The sequence below is a fragment of the Bison bison genome, unplaced genomic scaffold (assembly GCF_000754665.1).
Source record: "Bison bison bison isolate TAMUID 2011002044 unplaced genomic scaffold, Bison_UMD1.0 scf7180017864165, whole genome shotgun sequence".
Taxonomy (NCBI): domain Eukaryota; kingdom Metazoa; phylum Chordata; class Mammalia; order Artiodactyla; family Bovidae; genus Bison; species Bison bison.
The window spans coordinates 1,247,580-1,253,579 of record NW_011494737.1 but is presented as its reverse complement, the minus strand read 5'-3'; the positions used below and the strand labels follow the sequence as shown (position 1 = coordinate 1,253,579).

The 6,000-nt window shown below is 35.6% G+C and overlaps 1 protein-coding gene across 7 annotated transcripts in view; it reads left to right on the top strand.

Moving 5' to 3' along the window:
- The window catches only part of LPHN3 (latrophilin 3), a 952,179-nt gene that overhangs the window by 71,387 nt on the left and 874,792 nt on the right, over nt 1-6,000 (top strand). Inside the window, exon 1 of one of the 7 annotated variants that reach the window (XM_010841641.1) lies at nt 1,288-1,335. The exons of the other annotated variants lie outside the window; for them this stretch is intronic. The gene's annotated coding sequence lies outside the window, so the exon portion shown is untranslated. Of the gene's footprint in view, nt 1-1,287; nt 1,336-6,000 lie in introns of those variants that run through there. 7 annotated transcript variants of the gene reach the window in all.

The window sequence follows — 6,000 nt, the reverse complement described above, 5'->3', positions numbered from 1 at the left end:
TATATATTTAATATATAATATATATTATATATTATATATATATATTATATATATATATAATATATAATATAATAAATAAATAAATATAAATATAATTATAATTATATAATTAATTAAATATTAATTATAAAACACTTGTCTTTATATATAGTACCTTACGGAACCTGGAAAATCTGGTTTCTTTGAATTTTTATGTATAGTTCTAGCTCTTCATTTTGCAGGAAGAAAAAATACTGCTAAAACTTTCATATTTGGATGGAATATCTGTCTACTCTGAAGTGCCAGAAAAAGCCTTAAATGACGTGTGATGTGCTGCTAGTCATCTAATGAGGCATTCAGTGCAATGTGATTATGACTACATTACATGGGTACTGTGGATACTGGTTTCTCAAATGAATCAAAAAAGTTTCCAGGACCTGCAAGTACTGAAATAGTGCTGCTGCTAAGTCGCTTCAGTCGTGTCCGACTCTGTGCCACCCCATAGACGGCAGCCCGCCAGACTCCATGATCCCTGGGATTCTCCAGGCAAGAACACTAGAGTGGGTGGCCATTTCCTTCTCCGATGCATGAAAGTGAAAAGTGAAAGTGAAGTTGCTCAGTCATGTTCGACTCTTCGAGACCCCATGGACTGCAGCCTACTTCTGTCCATGGGTATTCTCCTGGCAAGAATACGAGAGTGGGTTGCCATGCCCTCCTGGAGGGGATCTTCCCGACCCAGGGATCGACCCAGGTCACTGGCCAACAGCAAATGTAATGGAGACAGCATTGTGATTGCAGATAAAACAGACTGTATTTGTCCATTTAGGGTGGACTTTTACTCATTTGCTTCAAGATAATTTTGACTTTCCTTGAAATAAATGGAAGTTATAGACTTGTTGGTATCTTTTATTATCCATGTGGTGTCTGCATGAAAGAAGAAGCAAGTAGATTTCAGGAAGTTTCCATAGCAGTAACAGATGCAATCAAACCGGCCAATATTGGGAATTATTGTTCCATAAGTAATTGTGGTTGGTTTCTAACTTTGATTTTATTCAGTCTAATAACAAGTATTGCTCTAGAGATAATTGTTGATGGTTGCAGACACTGATTTCATTCAATTAAGCTGGTAACCTTTTTAAGAAACTGCCTGGGAGAAAGCCAAGAATTCCAGTCAACTGATTTTTAGGGGAAGTGAATTGCAGTTGTCTTAGCCTAGAAAATGTTCCAGGTAGACCACAGCTGTGTTAATTAACCTTTTCTTTAAACTACCTTCCCTACACAGAACTGCAGATGAGCAACATAGCTGAGGACCATGTTATCTGGATTCAGATTTTGCTCAGAGTGATTATAAAGTTGGTAAGACTTATAAAATATGTTTGAGACATATACTAAGAGTATGAAGGATGGTCTGTCTTTGTAAATCACATCAAAATTCAGATTCTCCCTCCTTTCTTCCTTTCTAAAAATCACTGATGTGTGTATTCAACAAAAGCAGAACCAGTGTGTATTATACAAAAGTTTGCTTTCTTTATGTCAAATTATAAATCCATAATGATAGATAATATGGTTGGAAGACATTGGAAACCTGGTCTGACATACTTTTTCTTAATGAAATGTAGAAATATTGGAGTAGTATAATTGGCTTATGACTAATGTGGACAATACTGAAACTTTGCTGTTTATATCTTTTTGTTTCCCAGAATGGGAGAGTAAAAAATTCTTTGTGTTGAAAGTATACATTATATCTGGGGAAAAATGTTTCTTTAAATAAATGAAGCCTTTTGTGTAGGTACCAATGCAAAAGTCATAGGTCCCAGTGACCATGTGTGTCAATAAAAGGCATTTATGTGTCATAGCTACACCTAGTCATCTATGAAGTTATATTGTCCATCAAACTAGTAAGAGGCAGGGAAGTATTAATGTGATTCCACAACCATCCATCCTTGCCTAGGTAAGGTAGGAAGAAAACTGATAAACTCTTCAAAATATACTCATTTGAGTGATCTTTATATACAGAATCAGTTCAGTTTAGTTGCTCGGTTGTGTCTGACTCTTTGCGACCCCATGAGTTGCAGCACGCCAGGCTTCCCTGTCCATTACCAACTCCTGGAGATCACTCAAACTCATGTCCATCGAGTCGGTTTGAGCTAAGTTTTATTAACTGTATCAACCTGATTAATATTTTTATATTTTTGAAAAAATAGAATCTACCAAAGAACAACTTGCTAAAAAAAAAATATTCCTGACATTGCTATTGATACTGGGTTTTAGTAGGTGAAGATTCATCATCTGCTGATGATATTCAGGTTCACAATTAAAAAGATTATGTCCAAGATGATTTTGATTGATTGACTTTTCCCTGGCTCATGGCCAGGGTTGCCGCATATGTGTATGGCAACCCACTCCAGTACTGTTGTCTGGAAAATCCCATGGACAGAGGAGCCTGGTAGGCTGCAGTCCATGGAGTCGCTAAGAGTTGTGCACGACAGAGCGACTTCACTTTCCCTTTTCACTTTCATGCATTGGAGAAGGGAATGGCAACCCCCTCCAGTGTTCTTGCCTGGAGAATCCCAGGGACGGGGGAGCCTGGTGGGCTGCCGTCTCTGGGGTCGCACAGAGTCGGACACGACTGAAGTGACTTAGCAGCAGTAGCAACAGGCTGTATCTTTTAGGTTTTGCTCTAACTCATGACAGCAGCAATTATTTCCTATCTTCCTGGGCTGAATAAAAGGAGGAGAGTAGTTAATAAGGTGACTTTGAACAGTGACAGAGGAATGTAGTGGGTATATGTTATGCTGTAAACAAGTTCTAATCTCTCTAAGAGTTGTAAGTAATATAAGATAAAAAGTATAAATCAGAAGTTTTTACTCGGGGAGGGAAAAGTGAGATAATTGGCTAAAATGGACAAGTTTTGAATTTTACCAGCCTTAAACATGATGAGAAGTTTAATTCAAACTGGCTTTTGAATTAAAGCAATATAGCATACTGTGGGGGTCAGTCAGTTCCAGTAAGTGGGCGGTACTGGCACACATAATAAGATAATGTGAAAAATTAACTACAACCCAAGATTTTTGACCTTCAGTGCAACTTCAAAGTTGAAAGAGATTAACTTAAAATAATGATCTTTTTAATTTGCATTTTGGAATTTATCTTTTCCTTAGTTCTTGCAAAAGCACATTGATGCACATAGATATTTGGGATATTATCTATAGTGGTATAAAATTAATAAGGAATTTTATCATATTACCTTTTCAATTTTACATCTTTTAGTCTTTATGTGTTTCTAGAATTCTTCTTTGGGTAGTTACAATTTGATAACAAATCCAAAAGTAATTTGTAGCATTTCAGGTTAAGTTTTTATTTTGTAATGAATAGATTTTCAGAAAGTTTGTCTGGTCTTCCTCCTTCATGCCTCTGCTAGTCGCCTGGCACAACTATATCCTAAAGGGCTTGGACTCGATTCTTCACGTTTTTTCTGACTCAGGACTACTTTAGAAAGAGCTCTGTTTTCTAGGCTTTTCCTGTGCTTCACTACAATATTACCTTTAAAAAGTGCATTTAGGGATACTTTAGAAAGATTAAATTGTACTCATACATATTCATAAGGCAGAATAAAGAGCTGACTCTTATTTGGGGTGACTTTTAGAGAGTAGGGATTCTAGACTCTTAAGAAGATGCCATTCAGTTTTAACATACTTTTGTAGGAAAGGAGATTTGTTATATATTGCTTTGATTCACTAAATCTTTACTGGATGTTTTTGGACATATTTGGACAAGCATTCATGACTGGAAAATCCCACAGATGGAGGAACCTAACGGGTTACAGTCCATAGGGTCGAAAAGAGTCGGACACGACTGAGTGTCCAAACACATAGGCTCGTGTGAACTAGGACAAGCATTTGTGGGCAGGGAATGTTCTACAGTGGATTTTATACTGTGATTTTTCTTACATACAATTTACAGACTGTTCTAAAAATATAGGGATAAAGATTCTCCCTTTATCTTTAAAAAAAGGAAGTAGTTTTTCTACTATAGTCGCTCATTCTTATAGAATGAAATAGTTTTATATATAAGAATAATCTAATCATTCCAAAAATATTTTATGCTTGACAAAAATTCTATTGATCCGAATTGGGGCTTCCCTGATTGGCTCAGATAATAAAGAATCTGTATGTAATATGGGAGACCTAGGTTCAATCCCTGGCTTGGGAAGATTCCTTTGAGAAAGGAATGGCTACCCACTCTAGCATTCTTGCCCGGAGATTTCCTTGGACAGAAGAGTCTTGTGTGCTGCAGTCCATGGGGTCACAGAGAGTCAGATGTGATTGACACTTTCACTTTCACATTGTAGTCCACTAATTAAAGTAAGCCATAGGCTAGTGTCAGTGCCTTTGTTTTTAATAATAAACTCATAGAAACATTACTGCTGTAGAACAATGGAGAGTTAGTGTTCAGAATTGTATGTTCAATGATGAAAATGTCCTGGACTATTGCTAATAAATGAATTCAGTTTAGTTTTGAATAGTATTTTTGTAAATATTCTTCATTTTGATGTATTGTATTTTGTCTAAGTATTATAATTCTGAGCTCAGTAGCAATTTTGATGTGTTGAATGCCATGTTTTTAAATACATTTAAAAGATTGAAACAAACTCAAACAAGTTACATAAATGAAAGCAATTGCAGTTCTTGTTGGAAAATTAAGGTTTCAACTCTGTTGGAATATATTTTTCATAACCTTTTCTAAAAGCAAACACCCTATACAATAAATTACTGGCATGTGATATTTAAGAGACATCAATCAGGATTTCTTTTTTTTTCAGAGAGGGTCCCAGCTGCAACTTAGCATGAATAAAAATCTCTATCCCTTTCCCTCAGAAAGATTTATATGGTTAAAATATGAGTTATATAGTGAGTTCTTATATCACCACTGATCATCATTGATCTCAGAGACTGGCCAATCTGTAGACTTCGTCCTCATTTCTGCTGTACAGTAGGCCTGAGAAGTTGAGGCAGCCCGGCTTTTATTCATTTGCACGTAGAGGGTCAGTTTTCTTATCCTTCTTTACCCTTCAGCATTCCAGTACAGACTAGAAAGAATATTTAAAGTGAGTTGATGTCAGCTTGGTAAAAAAGAAAAATACTGTCCGTCTACTAATACCATGGTTCAATTTAAAAAAAAAAAAAAAGGAGGAAAAGGTGTTTTCTTTTCTCTGTCCCTCTCTTACATACTTGCTCACAGAAACTGAGAGCTACTCAATTAAAAGGCAGGCTGAACATGGACTACGTCTCTCCATCTGTTTCAGTAAAGCATCGTCCACCTCAAATTTGGATAGGGTATAGAATATTTTAGTTGTCTTCCCTTTTTATTTTGCTACTTTGATTCAAGTATTGTAATTATATAATAAATAGTGTACTGGTATTTTCGGGGAGGTATTGATGGAAATGCTTTTGAAAATACAGACTATTAAGTAAGTTTTGTGGAAGTATATGAGCATGCTCTTTGTCCAAAATCTTGGCAAGAAAATATTGATAACTGATTATTTAAATTATGAATATGTATAATTATTAGTGGCCAACATGCCATTTTTTAATGAGCCCATGTAAATGTTTGATTTCCTAAAACATGGGCTTCACTCTTTAGTCTATAACATTTAGTTTGTTTTCGTTATGAATCCAATGTATTAACTGATCCAAATGGAAAAAATGTAAGTAGTTTATGGAGAAGTTAATATTGCTTCAGTTCTTTTGAAAGTTATTCATATTTTGAGTGGACAGTGTCCACTTATTAGTGTAAAAGTCACAGGCCTAATATTCCAATTTGAAATCATTGCAGGTATTCTCTTCTGAATTCAGTTTTTCCCTCTTTGTAGATGCAAGGTAAAGAACTTCATCCCAAGATTAGCTATCTGTTTTTACTTGCTGATTCACCCAATTTATGTCTTCCTACTATCAAGTATGTTTTAGTCTAGGGTCTAATAAAGTATATAAGAATTTATTGGACTAAGCTATTTTGAGCGAG